This window comes from Protopterus annectens, chromosome 7.part0, assembly GCF_019279795.1.
Source record: "Protopterus annectens isolate FY-2018-M chromosome 7.part0, PAN1.0, whole genome shotgun sequence".
NCBI classification, from domain to species: domain Eukaryota; kingdom Metazoa; phylum Chordata; order Ceratodontiformes; family Protopteridae; genus Protopterus; species Protopterus annectens.
In genome coordinates this window covers 324,170,787-324,187,438 of record NC_056739.1, presented here as the reverse complement: position 1 = coordinate 324,187,438, position 16,652 = coordinate 324,170,787, and positions in this window count along the sequence as shown.

The window sequence follows — 16,652 nt, the reverse complement described above, 5'->3', positions numbered from 1 at the left end:
GGCTCAGTGTCTGTTATTCTAAAAGTGTATTAATTCTGGTTTAAGCACTTGGGCTTTCAGGCCAGTTATTTTACATTAAGAGGGTTCGTGGTCTGCACTCTTGTGGGAGGAGAGGCTGGACTCTGCCCTTCTGAGTTGGGAATTTCTGGTTAAAGGCTTATAGTGCATGCATATCTGAACTGCTTCTTACTGAAGTTGGTGCGCCTTGTTTGCTGTGGCATAGACTGGATTCGGGCCTGCTGGATCTAGCTTTGTTTGTGTAACTTGAGCACTAATCCAGGCATTCTCTAAAGTATTCAATTATATTTATTACTGCTTGGTAGTAACTTGATTAAAGTGTAGCTATCATTCTAAGTCTTTTGGATTAAGCACTTGGGCTTCAGACCAGTTGTTTTACATTAGGAAGGTTTGTGGCATGCACTATGGTGGCAGGACAGGTAGCTTTCATCCTTCTAAGTTGGGAACTGCTGATTGAGAGCCCAGTGTCTGTTATTCTTAAAGTGTATTAGTTCTGGTTTAGGCACTTGAGCTTCAGGCTAGTTATTTTACATTAAGAAGGTTCGTGGTCTGCACTCTTGTGGGAGAAGAGGCTGGACTCTGCCCTTCTGAGCTGGGAATTTCTGGTTAGAGGTTTATAGTGCCTGAATATTTGAACTGTATCTTACTGAAATTGGTACACCTTGTTTGCTGTAGCATAGACTAGATCCAGACCTGCTGAATCTAGCTTTGTTTATATGCTTGTTGTTTGTTTGCTTGTTATTTCCCTGGAACGCTAATTCCACCTAATACGCGGCTTCTCAGCGCTTCTGTGGATCACTAGTGATATCTGCATTGCTTACTGTACTTATTTCCTTGTTTCACTTGAAAGAAAGTTACTGTTTGTCATTTTTGCATTTAAGTTACCTGTAACACATTGCACTTAAGTTACCTGGCACTTGTGCGCTAAAGCAATTATATAAGTCAGCACTAAAAATTAAAAGCACTACACCCTCACTCCCCACTGGCCCTTGTTTTCAATTATTAAGGAATTCCCAGTATTATTCTAGCATGTCCAAACGTCAGTTGTCAATCTCCTCTCCGGTCCAGCTGGTGAATCTGGGAATCTTGAGGCAATGTTACAACTGCCTCATGTACACAGACAACCCTCTCCTCCTCCCAACAAATTCCAACACATGTGAGAGATGCAACCATATAGCCAAACTGGAGGCTAAGCTCTCTCAACTCAGTACTGGCATAACCAGTCAGGAGGAGAAGGAAACCACACTCACTACAATTCCAGTCTCACATAGACCTACCACGACAGCAAACCAAACACATAATCACACAAAAACATACTCGGAGGCTATAAATAAAGATCTGCCTAAGCAGCAGAGACCTCCAAAGCAGACACCCAAGCAACCGCTACCCCAAAACAAAACACGTGCAACACATATCTCACAAAGCCAGTTTGCCGAACAGTCACAGCCCTTAAGACTAAACAACACACCTGATACACTTGTAATAGGTGACTCTATCGTCAGGCACACTGACGTCCCGCTCACCAGGCTGAACAAGAAGAGGGTCACGGTGAGCAGCCTGTCGGGTGCTAGGATCCGCCACATAACACAAGCACTCAGGTCACTCCAAGGCAAGTACAAATATGACTCAGTCATTGTCCATGCTGGTGTGAATGACCTGAGGCGTACCTCCCTGGACTACATGAAAAGAGACATAAAGGAGCTCTCTGAGCATGTAGCCCAGGCCGGTATGACCCTGACCTTGAGTAGCATCTTACCCTCACCAAGAATGATGCCACAATATGAAGACAAGATGATCAATTTCAACAATTGGCTTAAGTACTGGTGTCATTCAAAGGGGATTCAATGCCTGTCAGCTTGGGATGATATGCTCGACAAGCCACGATGCTTCGCTAGGGACAGCTTGCACCTGTCACCCCTGGGCTTTCGGATATTGGCAAAGGCTGTTGCTACCCCCATAGTGCCTTTTTTAGGCAAGGCTCAAAAGACAAACCCACCTCCATAGGTATCACAAGGGATAAGAAACTAAGAGTAATGCTACTCAACGCCAGAAGTCTAAACCTCAAGATGCACGCACTCAAAACTCTCCTTAGCATGGAGAACATCGATATCTGTGCAGTAACAGAAACCTGGTTCAGGGCTCCCGAGAGCATCCCAGCACTACCAGGTTATACCTCATACCATACTTTTCGGCCCCAAAACTTAGACCGAACCACAAAAGGAGGGGGAGTATCGATATTCATCAAAGATACCCACACCTCCAGGTTGGTGGCAAAGCACGAAGCATCAGAGACTATCCATGTGCAACTAACAGTGGGTAAAACTGCCTTCCAGTTTATAGCCTGCTACAGACCACCCTCCCAAACCCAGGAACCCCACTCGGCCTTTCTGAGAACACTGGAAAATATGAAGGTCTCTCCAAACACCATTATATTGGGTGACTTCAACTACCCAAACATAGACTGGGAGCATTACTCTAGCTCCAACACCCTAGCCCAAAGGTTCCTAGAATTTATAAACTCAAATGCTATGGAACAACTTGTTACCACTCCCACAAGAGGGGAAAACATACTTGACCTGATCATCACCAACATGGGGACTCTATGCTCCAGACCAGAAGTGTATCCCTCACTGGTAAGATCAGACCATAAACTAATCTCACTGGATATTCACATCCTGACCCCACCCCCTGCCCAGAAAACCACAGTGAAAAACTTCTCTAAAGCAAATTTCACACTCCTCAAAACCAAGGTGGAATCCTTCAAAGCCCCCGGGCCTGTGGAAAATACGGCCCAGACTGCAGAATCCTTTATAAACACATTCTATGAACACCTTCAGGAATGCATGGATCATGCAATCCCAAATAAACCAAGACCCAATCCTCCAAAGGCAGACGTCCTGTCTGGTGGACCCCAGCCATAAACAAACTGTACAATAGAAGGAGGAAGCTACTAAATGATAGAGCAAAATCCCAAAAAGAGAAGGCATCACTGATCAGTATTAGCAAAAAACTACGGGCACTCATAAAATTGTCTAAGCCAGCTTCGAGAGAAAAATTGCACAGGACACTAAGGATAATCACAAGGCTTTCTTTAGTTATGTTAGGAACCTGGGTGGTAATTCCCAGATATGCTCAGAATTAGTCCAAAATGACAAAAAATACACTGAACCCACAGACATTGCCAACATCCTAGCTGACAGGTTCAGCAAACTTCTCCCCCCCCCCCACCAAAAGGGCAAATATCTATCCCAGCAGAGTGCTGCCCCCCTGACATCTCAGATGCTCAGGTAAGAGCCGCCCTCTCCAAAGCAAAAAACACAGCATCAATGGGACCAGACAGTGTCCCGGCTGCGTCCTACATGAACTCCAAGAAGAGCTAAACCCAAACATAAAACTACTGTTCAATCTCAGCCTTACTACAGGATATGTGCCCAAAGAGTGGCGTACAGCAACAGTGGTCCCTCTCCATAAAGGTGGTGCCTCAATGGATCCTGGAAACTATCACCCCATAAGCCTGACTAGCTTGGTCTGCAAAGCTATGGAAAGGATCATCATGGACCTCATAAATAAAGATATTGGGGACCTACAGACACTGGATCTTACCCAGTTTGGCTTTGTTAAGGGCAGATCCTGCCTCTTAAACCTGGTTGATTTCTTTGAATCAGTCACCAAGGCCATTGACGAGGGGAAGGTGGTCCACACAGCCTACCTGGACCTCGCAAAAGCCTTCGATACAATACCCCACTCGGGCATTATAGATAAGCTCACCAGCTTAAATATAAACCCCTATGTCACTAGATGGATTGCAAACTGGCTCAAGGACAGAACCCACATGGTTAGAATTGCTGGAGCCATGTCAGACTCCAAACCAGTTACAAGTGGTGTCCCACAAAGCTCAGTCCTGGGACCCCTCTTGTTCGGTATATATTTCTCGGAGGTACAGGCCAACACAGAAGGACTGTGGCTGACCAAGTTCGCAGATGACTACAAACTGGGCGCCATAATCGACTCTCCAGCCGACACAAGCATCCTCCAAGAGGGCCTCATAGAAACAGACAACTGGTGCCAGAGCCATGGCCTCAAGCTAAATGCCAAAAAGTGTATAGTCATCCCCTTTGGCAAAAACAAAGTGCCCACAAATTACCACATAGGTGGTAATCCATTAAGTACAGGAGAAGTAATTAGGGACCTGGGGACCCAAGTTGATAGCACTCTCTCATTTGACAACCACGTGGCCAAAGTGGTTAGAAAAACATTTTATATAGCCCACCTAATCATGAAGGGATTCACATCTAGATCAGGGGAGGTCATCGTGCCTCTTTACTCATCCCTCATCAGGCCCATAATTGAGTACAATGCCCCTTTTGGGATGTACCTTACCAGACACCTGCAGCAACTGGAAAGACCCCAAATGTACCTCACCAAGAGGATCAAAGGGCTCAAACAGATGCCATATGCTGCCCGGTTAAAGAAACTCCAGCTCTACTCAGTGGCATACCGCCTGTTCAGAGGCGATCTGTACCTGACGTATAAAGCCATGTCCAACCTGGAATTAATGGACATGCTGCACCTCAGAAAATCCAAATCCCATCGAGCTACACGCTCGAGACTTGAACCTCAGCACTGAAATAAATAGGACATGCTGGAGGGACAGATTCATAACCCAGAGGCTCCCTTCACTCTGGAATAAAATCCCAGTCCAGGTTAGGCAGAGTCCCTCATTGACTCTCTTCAAGAGGAATCTTGATGAGTGGATGGGAGATCGTAGGTTTACCCCGGGTATCACTTCTGTGTCACTGTTAGACAGAGGCACAGTATACTAACCTCGAAAAAGGGCATAGCAAAATAAATTTAAAATGGGTGGCGAAAGCCAAACACATTCTGGCTAGGCTTATAAATGCCCTAGGGCAGATAGCTTAGTATGAACCTATGAACCTATGAACCTATATGTGAGTTATAAATTTTGGGAGGAGACAGACAGGGGAGGTATGGAAGAATATTGGTGAAAAGTGGGGAGGAGTAAGAAGTGGGTGTGGAAGGGAGGAGGTTACTAGTTGGTTGGGGCAGGGTGATGGGTGTGGCTAAAGGGTATAAATGTAGAGGTGCTGGGGCAGGTGAGAACTGGGGGCAGGGTAGGGGAGCGGAGTGAACCCGCAGGGCGAACGGAGCGGATAGACCCAAGGAAGGCTAAGGGTGAACAAGAACCAATCTGTGGAGCACTAGTAGCTGAAGGTAAGTCCAGGGGACAGGGATTAGATGGGATGGGGTGGGCCTAGAGTTGAGAGAGGGGAGTAGAATAAAGTTTATTATAGATCAAAGCAGATATCCAAATAAATAAATAATTAAAATATAGTGAAAATAAAGAAGTCATGAAACAGGAATTATGAGGAGAGGGTGCCACCTAGTGGACAAATACTATAGTACACCTGTGGCTCCACAAGGACAGATCCCTAGAGTGGGAGGATAAGGGGGAGTCTTTTGTAGACCGCTGCAATTGTTCTTGCGGGGAGGGGGAGGATCAGAATAGACCAGAAAAGTGGTGGATAGCAGTAGTATGATGAAAAGGGCTGGCCCTGATTTTGCAGATATGCAAGTCTACAGAAACAATAAGAAAAGGCAGTAGTTACTCTGACTTGCTTGTTTTGCATACCTGTCTTACTGAAATAAGCCAATTTTACCAAGGAGTTATGTGGAAATTAGGAAGACAAGAATTTATAAGAGAAAAGGTTTAGTAGAACTAGAGAAACAGCAGAGCATACAAATAGTACAGCATCTAAAGACAGATTGCAGTTAGAAGTACAGAATGGGGGGGGGGGCAGCTAATGTTCTGAAACAATAAGAAAATCAGTAGGTACTTTGGACTTACTTGTTTGCATACCTTTCTTTTGAAATAAACACTTGTAATCAGGAGTATGTGGGATTTAGAAAGACCACAAGTTATAGGAGAAATGGTTTAGTAATACTAGAAAAACAGCAGGGCTTTCAAATAGTTGAAACAGCTTGCAAAGGGAGACTGCTGTTAGAAAGTACAGTATGGGGTGCGGCAAACTAACGTCTGTGATGGAGTGCTTTACTTAAAAATAGAAATTAAACAAGGGCTAGCAATTAATTTTGTCTGGAGGATAAAACATACTTTTTGTATATTTTGAAAATAACACTCATTCCAAGATTGCCTGGTTCTGTTAAAGAGCACTGCAGGCCAGTAGATCGAACTTGGCTTGGTGGGGATCCAGGGAAAGAAGAATTAAAAGGAGAAGCTGGGAAGAAAAATAATAAATATTAATACAATATACAGCAACTGTTAAAAAACAAAGCTGATAACAGAGGAGTGGAAAGAAAAGGAAAAACTAGGTAATCTATACACAGATAAATACCTCAATTTGTGAAATGTGAAAATTAAGACAAGTTGTCAGTTATCACATTCAACAGATTAATGCAGTTGCAGATATATAGGAATACTGATACCAATTAATTGGTATAACACATTCTAAACCAATAGGTGAGGAAATGTGCACACTAATAACTAGGCATTTCATTACCATTTTATTTATAAAATGGGACGAAATATAAAACAGTACGTAGAATGTTACCATGGAGGGGTCAAGAACATTAAGAGAGGATATAAAACACACAGTAAGAAATGTGGAGCTTGTAATCAGTGTAGTTACATATTGGAAAAGGATAAAATAACATTAGAGAATGGACATAAGACAATAGTAAGATTTAAAACAGGAAATTGTAACACCAAAATGATTATATATATGGCCAAATGGAAAGATGTTTTAAAAAGAGAATCTCTGATCATACCTATAGTATTAGAACAAAAGACACTACTAACGCACTATATAAACATATTGAGAAGAATTATGACACACGCCAATTTAAATTTGCCATTCTGGATACTATTAAAATGGACCCTAGAGGGGTGACAATAAAAGATTATTAAACTATAAGGAAGTATGGTGGCAAATATATTTGGATGCAACCACACCACCGGGACTTATTAAGCACAGTATTATTGATTTACTAGTATAATACTATTTAGTATAGAATTATTAGTTTATATGTTTGTACATATATATTTTGTTGTTGCACATATATAATGATGTTTTATTATAGCTTTTATAGAATTTATATGATGAAGCCGTTTCATTACGGCTTTGAACAGCAGTATTAAGGACATTGCCACTTTAAATGTGTTTAATGGTTTAAGTTATTTTTGGCGCCAAATCATGTATATAAGGATGAAGTTGTATATTATGAATTGTTCTGATGAAGCCCAAATGCGTTGGGTGAAAGCGCTTAACTTGTTCACAGTTATATTTTGTCATCTGTTTTAACATTTGCTGCATTAAATTCCTTTTTTGCTGACAAGTGGTGAAGCACTTATTGGTGGATCCGAAGCTATTTTTTCGTTCTGGTTTGTTTTATTTGATGGATGACAAGGTTTCTAAATTGACAGAGAAGTTGTTGATTTTTTAAGATGAAGGGTAAGGTGAGGGTTGCACAGAAGGCACCTCTGCCAAGAATCGAACTGGAGAACCTCTTGCTGTGAGGCGACAATGCTACCGCTGCACCACTGTGCTGGTTTTGAAAAGTTTTAATGGCATTTCTTTTTGCAGAAAAGAGTAGGTATTAGCGGATGAGTTGCAATTGTATACCAATGCAGAGGAGAGCATTGGTATATCAGCATTTGGTTTGCAGTGCAGTGTGGCGTTCAGAATGGCTGTAGACTGGAAGATGGATGTGCCATTTTTAGAGCTGATGCCAGTTTGGGCTGTGGTGGTAATATGGCAGGAAGAATTAAAGGATAAGAACGTGTTTTTTTTTCCATTCAGATAATGCAGTTGTGGGCACAGGTTTTGGTGAGGAAAGCAGCAAGATCTCATTTGGGTCATTAAGTTTTACGCAGTTTAGAATTACTGAGTTTAAGGATCAATCTTTTGTTTTCAACTTAGCATGTGCCAAGTAAATTGAAGTCAGTGGCTGATTGTGTGGCTTTCAGTTCAACAGGTCTTGTCAGATGACACCAGAGGCAGAAGCTATGCAAGTTCCAGAGGAGGTTTGGAACATAGGCAAGTTGGTTAGCCACTCAGTTTTGGTCATGGGCTATGAGAAAGTGTTACAGCACAATAGTTTCAGCATCTATGGCATTTAGGCAGCATCTAGCTATTGGTAAGGTGTTGGTCTGTATATCTTGTGTGTAGGTATTTGGTTCATAGATGAGAGAGTGGTGAAGTGGTACACAAGTCAGAGTACTTAACGAGGCAATGGGGGCAGTAACAAAGTTGTGTCCAAACACATGGGAGTGCTAAGGATATTGAAAAGTTGGGAAAGAGTGAAGGAGGCTGTGTTTGATAAGCATTTGCTGTTCGGTAGGTGTTTGTTGAGGGTCTTACTGACTGGTTTTCAAGTTGTGATATTGCAGGTTAGTGACTGTGAATTGTGGTCAGTGTTGTCCATCTTAAATTAATCAGTTAATTGCAAAAATCCAGCATAGTGTACTGAAAGCATTTTTTGCCAGTTTACTAGTATTGTCCATCTCTTGCTAATGACTCCATTTATTTGACCAACTCAAATTATTTTTTGCCATTAGATGACCTGGTACAGGTAAAATACATGTTTGTGAGCAATGTGTGCTAGCTTTACTTCTCAAGTCTGTAAAGTATAGACAAAAGCTGTATTCATTATTTCACAGTGTACATTTAACACTGCAGTTTTTCTCTAGCTTGCTGGACCTGAGGGTTCTCCTATTACCTATAGCTCCGTCAATGCTGCCTCAGGCAACAAGCTTTCCATGCTACCTTATTCTTTAGGATAGTTTGGATACTGAAGTGAATATGTAACTATGATTTTATCATGAATGATTGATGCATTAAATGCTTAACGTACGTAAAACGTCAAAACATGTTAAATATTCATAATGACCGTACAAATAAGTGAAACTCAGTAGTTTGAAAAAGGAAATAAATTTCCTTTTCTGATCTACAAACCATAACCTTATCAAACATTCAGATCAAATTTGAACAGTAGCAGTGTTATGGATTTTTTTAGGAGATAAGCTGGATTAGGCTTGGCAAGTATCATTAAGGTGGTAGCATGTCATTTGAAGGGAGTGGCTACACAGCCACCTTTTCTGTGGAAGTAGAAAAAGTTTTGTCAATTTATAGTATTTTAAGGCTCCATTTTTTGACTGCTTATGTTGTTTTGGGGATGTGATTTGGCTGCCTAAGCTATAGGAGGCTGACTGTCAGCAAAATACCATGATTGCTCAGCTTCAGTCACTTTAATGTCATATTTTGTCCCATCCGGCATGGTTTCTTCCTTTGAATCACTCACAACCCATTGCATATTAAAATCTATTCCATGTTTACGATTGTGCATTTTACTACTTTTAAGCATCTCCTAGGAAATATAAATTGCTCTGTTAGCCTTGCTCACTCCCCATATATTTCTGCATCTATTGTATTTTGTCCTTAAAATCTAAGATTCTGGCTCTTGAATAACAATGTAAGAAATATGTTTGTCTTATACTTAAACATGCCCTTAATCCTGTCTCCCCACCGGACAATCCTTTAACACTTTTATTCACCCAGAAGCAGTTACTCCTCTTCGGGCAAGATTCACATGCCAGGAGTGGTGTTATCATCCACAGTGGGGACAAAGAATTTTCTGTTAGGCCTTCTGCTTCTCTTGTGCATGCCTGTCGTCTCTCAAGGAGTAGGCTTGCAGTGTGTCTTTGCAAGGAGTATCACCTACATCTTTGAGTAGCATAACCTCTCATGAGGCCCTACAGCCATATAGGCAATTGCCTACAGCCAGTCTGCAGTCTGTACTGGGGATCAGGAATGGAGTTTGCACCTGAAGACATCTACTTCTAAAGTTTTCCATAGAGAGGGATGCTGATTGGCTTTACTTGCAGTCTTATCATGATTTTTAGGTAGCGGCTCCAACAATGGGGTCACTATTTAAACCCAGAGCATCTCTGTAATAGGTAGGGCTTAATTCTCTATAACATGGAGTTGGCTGAGGTTGGGGTAATGATAAATGCCATGTGGTAGTTCATAAGGTCAGAAGTCAAGTACATTATGATGTTATGGATATGTTTGTTTCAAGGTATTATGCAATTTGAAATCTTAAATGAAATTATATGAACTGTAAGCTGGTGATGGTACAATTAAAACCACTGAAATTTCTGTTCTTTTTTTGCTGGTGGATAACCTAACAAAACTGGTATGAAGGAACAATCCTTGAGCAAAGCCCTGTTCCAGTGCTTTTTCAGTGTTTATCATATTTTGTCAGTTATGGTAATGCTGTTTATTACTCTCGCACTTATCTTATTTATCATGCCTTGCTGCTCCCATTTATTGTCCCCATACTGCACACTACTCCATCAGCAATAGTCACAGAGTGCATATGTTGTATATTTCTCTTAGATCTAGTGGTTTGAGTCTTGATGGGATTTCACACATTCTTTCTTCTCTGCACTATACTAATTTGTCATAAAGTTGAGGACTAACACAATAAAGATCCCTGGGAAGAGATTTATGATTTCATCAGGTTGCATCTTATACAGTAAACTCTCAGTTAACTGTAACTCAAGCAACCAGCAAAAAAAATAAAAAATATTGAAGAAATACAGTACAATCTTCATGTGTTGCACTTTCTGTTTCCCCCTCTGAAACATACCTTATGGTTTTAGAGTTTTACAGTTTTAAAAAAGAAGATAGGAATACATTCCATCTCTCCCCAAAGTGAGAACAAGTCAAACCAAACAAATAATATAGCTTACAGTACTAGTCAGGCCTATTTATAATAGTAACTCTCAAGCCACCAGAAACTACAGTTATCCGGCATCTACCAATCCCCATGGGTGCCGGTTAACTGAGAATTTACTGCATTACTGAAACTACTTTTCTATGTAATATTACAGTTAGCATGTATAAATAGTGGAAGGAGGTGAGAGTGCAGTGGACATAGGCCCCCACTGCAAAAAAATATATATATTTAAAATTGCAACAGTGAGTTTTGGAATTTGCTAAGTTTTGCTTGAGTTACAGTTCAGTTTTCAAAGTCTCAGGCCACACATTAGCTGATTGCATACTTCAAATAGGGACCCAAGAAAAAAATTGCCTGTGTGCAAAATTGCTTAAGATAAAACAATTCTAGTGTCTTGAAAAATCAAAGCATTCATTCATTTTCCAGTGCCAACTATATCACACACGTGCACGCGCGCGCACGTGCGCACACACACACACACACAGAGTCTGTGGATAATTCAGAGGATTACCATCTATCCAACAATACCCCTACTTCAGCCATAGCAATAGTTGAGAATGCAACTTATTTTTGAGTAAGAAATGTGATATGATTTTTAATTTAGCTTTTAATATGGCCAGGTGCACCCTTTCCCATTTTTAAGTTTCATTTTTTCCAGGAAAATTTATTCTAGTTTTACTAATTTTTCCATAAAGACCATGTTTCCAGACCCACCTTAAGTAGTTATTTGTTTTGTCCATTTAAAGTTTTAAGTGCTGGATACCTATCCGGATTAATTTCTTACAGCAATTTTGGACTTAATTCTGCAGAGTTCCGGGACTCACAGTGCTGGTTCTCAAGAATAAAATGAGAAACCATGAACATCATACTTTAACAGTTCAAACCAGATATGTACTTGTAGCTGTCCTTTAAAGAGATTAACTAAACTATTGCTTGTTTTTGCCCTCCCCTTTCCTGGTCTCTGATGTTTTTCTTGATCTCATCCCAGTCACAAGGACACATTCTCACTTCAGTTAGTAAGCGGTCTATCACCACAGATTCTGTCATGGAAGTATTTTTTGACTTTTGTACCATCAAATTCCTTTACTGCATGTTACATGTTAACAGAATTAAGCAATTAAAATTCTGTCATGGTATGGGTGTCATCCTGTCGCCTGATGTTCAAAAGCTTCTTAAGAATATCTTTCTACTGCAGTCAGTATATGGCATACTCTTAACAGGCAGCCCACTTGTCTAATGATAGTGAAAATAATTTAAAATTCCACAGACCAGTGTCTGCAGAATTCCTTACCAATCTCTAAGAAAAAGCAGCATGCAGTCAATTTAAATAGGGTTATGATACTATCGAACTCCCTAAGAATTCAGTTCTCATTACAGTCTCTCCTTTTAAACCACAGGTCATATGCACACACTCAGGCTGTTGCTAATTATTCTCCCTTCTCATCATAATACTCATAATACTCATTGACAGCCTCTTATGATAAACTTTTCGTATCTGAGAACTTCAGTGTGTTGAGCTTTGAAACAATGTTCTCTGCCAGATGGATTTGTCCTTTCATAGGCTCATACAAGGTTAATGACCGCTAATGTCTTTACAAGCCTAGCTGTGCAACCCATCCAAGTTTTGTTCAGCAGTTCCTTGGGTGTCTATATAGTGGGGTATGTTAATAAAGAGGTAGCTAAGGGATATCTGAGAGGGGGTATGTTAACTGGAGATTAATTTGCTTACTCTCAACTCTTTCCATCAGAGACATGGGGGCCACACCAGGGGTGAATTTGTGATTTCCTATCCAATGATCAAGGTTTCTTTTGAATATGGTCAGAGATTGCTTCATATAGATGGGGAGCTTATTCTATAGCATGGGGATCCTTTGAGACATATATGTCACAGACAATGTTCAAGTCCTTTGATCTACTGTTTCTGGTGCTGTTTATCTTATGGATATGCAACAGATCCATCAGAGCTGGATCTGAGGATTCCTTATATGCCAGGCATAGATTGCCCCTCAGTAACCTGTAAGAGACTGAATACAGAGATAGGAGCTTAAGGCAGTCTTTGCAGGCAGTGTATTCATGCCATGGATTCTCCTGGTGAGGAACCTTTGAGGACATTCTAACCATTGCAAGCGCCTGAATAGGTTCATGCCAAAGAGGGCGCTGTACACAATGATGGGTCTGATGAGAACTGAGAGCAGTGCTACTATTATTTCATTGCACTTGGATGCCATAACCTTGCTTATGGCTTGTGTAAAATACAATGATTTTCTTTCAATCTTGGCTACGTGTTGGTTGAAGGCCAGATTACTGTCTATGCTTCTTGCCAGATTCCTAACTATCGAGTCAACTCTTTATGGTGTTTTATCAATGGAGTAATTAGTTTGGTGGACGATTTCCCAAAGGGCACTATAATACATTTCTTTGTGTTGAGTTTTAATGTATGGCTTTGAAACCGGTCATTTGTTTGTACTGGACTTTTTTTGTAGGATGTTGGTGTCATGGGATGAATCTATGATAGCTCCTAATTTACAGTCATCTGTGAACTTGGTGAGCCAGAGACCTTTGACATTAACATTGACTTCTGACAAGTAAATGCTAAACATGAGCAGGCCCAGCATGGAGCTCTGGGGTACTTTGCTGGTGACTGGTCTATTGGTGGAGGTGGTATCACTGATACGGACTTCTCTGGTACTATCTGTAAGCCAGGTGGCAATCCAGTAAGTTATGTAGGGATTTCTACCTAGTTCTGAGAGTTCATCAACAATACTTGAGTGGAGTGTTGTATCAAACACCTTGGCCAGGTCAATAGGTGATATGCACCATTTTCGTCTCATCCATTGCCATGGTGACCCTCTCGAAGACGTCTACCAGGTTAAGTAGACTACACCAGTACTAGTAGTAAACTAGACTAGTGGACTAGTATCCATTGAAGACTTTACCTTAACAAAGTCGAAGTGTGACGGTTCCCGTGTCTGTAGATTGCCAGTATCCTTGCTGCTCATTTCTATGATAATTCATTCCATGGTTTTAATTATTATACTTGTCAGACTGATGGGTCTGTAGTTTCCAGGGTCAGTTGATGGTCTACCATTCTGAAGATGGATGACCACTGCAGCCCTCCATTCACCTGGCACGTAACTTGTTTTGAGGCTGTAGTTGAAGAGTGTAGTTGGGTTTTTGGGGGTTGATTTTTATTTAGAGGGAGACAGCGGGGGAGGGGGTGCAATGGTTTCCCATGTAGCTGATTAATATATTTGATCCTCTGGAGTGTGCACCATCTGGTCAAATACAAATTTGTGTTGATAAAATCCAGAAAACACTGTGCCTGTGAGATAGAGACAGAGTACATTTCCCAATTTATAGAGGAGTAGTTAGTCTTCTATGAATGGGGTATTTGGTTGGATGGTGAGCACCTCTAAGTAGGTCTAGGTAAGAGTTGTGAGCCTTGTGGGTCATAGATAACAAGCTGTAGCTGGCCAGGACATGATGAAAATTCACATCCTCTGACTTAACACCTGAATACACACATACACACACACACACACACACTGTTCACATAATTCATCACCGTGTAGATGTAGATTTTGTCATTTTTTTTTCATTAGTGTGTATGTATTGATCTTCTTTGGTAAGAGTTTGTATTGGCACATGGCTGAATTTTTTTTACATTCTTTGTTCTACGACTTGCTTCTTGCAGTGTCACTACTTATAAAAATGGTTTCAGAAGGATCAATTTACCTAGTTGAATACAAACTTGTATGTTTAAATACTTTGCTGTAGTGTAGTAACATTGCAATTAATGCTGCTTATTTTGTATTGCTCTTGCTAGATGGTGTGGTAGCTCATCCAATTAGATACTTGCAGAAAAAAAAAATCTTTAACAGACCAAAGTTAATTTAAAAATATAAAAAATTCTATTAACTTATTCCAGTTTAATTTGCAATTGGTGCTGAATTTACATGCGTGTAGAAACATGCATTTGCCATTATTACTGAGGTTGTGCATGAAAAATGTTCCCATATATAAAATCATCATGCCTTCTTAGCTAATTGTTTGTGTTTGCGTCTTTCAGCTTTTCCCGGTTAGGGGTCGCCACAGCGGAACTCCGGTCTGCTAATGATTGGTAGTGGATTTTTACGTACCGTGTTACCAGCCCTGACGCACAACCTTCAACGAAGGCACGCCCCATTCACGTTTGCCTCCAGACAGAATACACTCTAGCTGAGAATCGAACGGGACAACATCTTGCTATGAGGCAACAATGCTACCGCAGCACCACCACCGCAGTTAAGGACTGTAAAAAATACATAAATAAATTGATGTGCTGACTTGAGATATTCCATATGCAGTATCTTGAGGCATCTCAGGTGATAACAGTAGTAGGCTTTTATGCCTTCCCCTAGCCTGTGGTGGTGGTGGGGTGCTTTGATGAGAGTAACACTGCTGGAGTTTGAGATAGAAGAAATGGGGAAATAATGACTTCAGCAGTACTGCCCCCACTTTTCTATAAAACAGTCCCCCTGTTAAAATACGTGCATGAGCACACACATGATTATAAATTATTCCTAGCCTTAATGATATTATTTATTTTTTCTAGTTGCCTACTTTCTGAGAGAAAACTAAGATTTTATCAAAATATAGTTAGCAATTACATGCAGTTACCATTAGATGGCAGTGAGGGCATTTTAACTTTAAATCAGGTAAAGAAGTAAACACAGTGGAAAACATAATCCCGTCCCAGCATATGAAGACGACACTGTTTACATGGTGGCTTTTTAATTCACCTGTACTGTGTAAGTATTACTCCCCACTGTGTTTAGCCTTAAAACAACTTGAACATCGGCTCCCAAAATGAGAATTGTAGCCTTCAGCATTTAGTTTTGCCCTCATCTTGTACATTATGAACCTTCAGCCTCTCTCCTTCTCAGTCCAACTCCCCCCTTTATGTGAGGATGTAACCAAGTCCTTTTCCTTATTGCTTCTCTTATACTTCTTTTTGGCTCATTTGATTCTCTGCATCACGCAGCTTGCCTTTTCATAGCACGGCTGCTTTTTACTATTTTCCATTTTTCTTTCAACTGTTTCTTTGAAAAAAATATATTGTTTGCTTTTTTTCTGTTTTTTGAACTCTAGACACAAACGTTTTTCATAGCTTCAACCTCTTAGCTGAAGAATCTGGGACAAACCAAAAAATACTGATGGACAAAGGTGCAAAATCAAGCACATATTTTAAATATTGTTCTTGTCTACAGAGAAAGCTGCTAAAATAGCAGGTTTTGCATTAGCAGAGAAACTTGAAAATTAAATGTATTTCATTATTTAGTGACTGCAGTCTTCAATAATTTTCCAGGAACTACAGCTTTTTCAAGGAATAGAGCAAAAATATGAAGTAAAAGCATGGACAGTTGAGAGCTATGCTGCCTTTGCATATGTGCACGCATTTTCAAGTGTATTTAAAAGGATTTGTTTTTCCTTTTCTCCTCTAGGAAGAGGGCCACAAATGTATGATATGAGCAATTTATCCAACTGGATATTTGAAGAAAAGTCTTTGACAGCTGCTGTTCAGCCTTGAAGATTTCTATTAGCCCCCCCCCCATTATCTGTCTGTCATGTCCGTGTATATCAAGTATATACCAATCGAGCTATCATTATGGGTGCACAGTGATGCAGCAGTTAGTCCTCCAAATGTCTTGGTGAGCTGCCAGTTCTCCAAATTTGCAATAGATGTACATGCTGTGTATGAGTGTATCTGGAAGTGCACCCTATAATGGACTGGCACCCTACTAAGGATTACTTCTGCTACCTTGCACCCAATGAGTCATGGGGTAGACTCTACTCTGAACTGGATAAATCAGGTA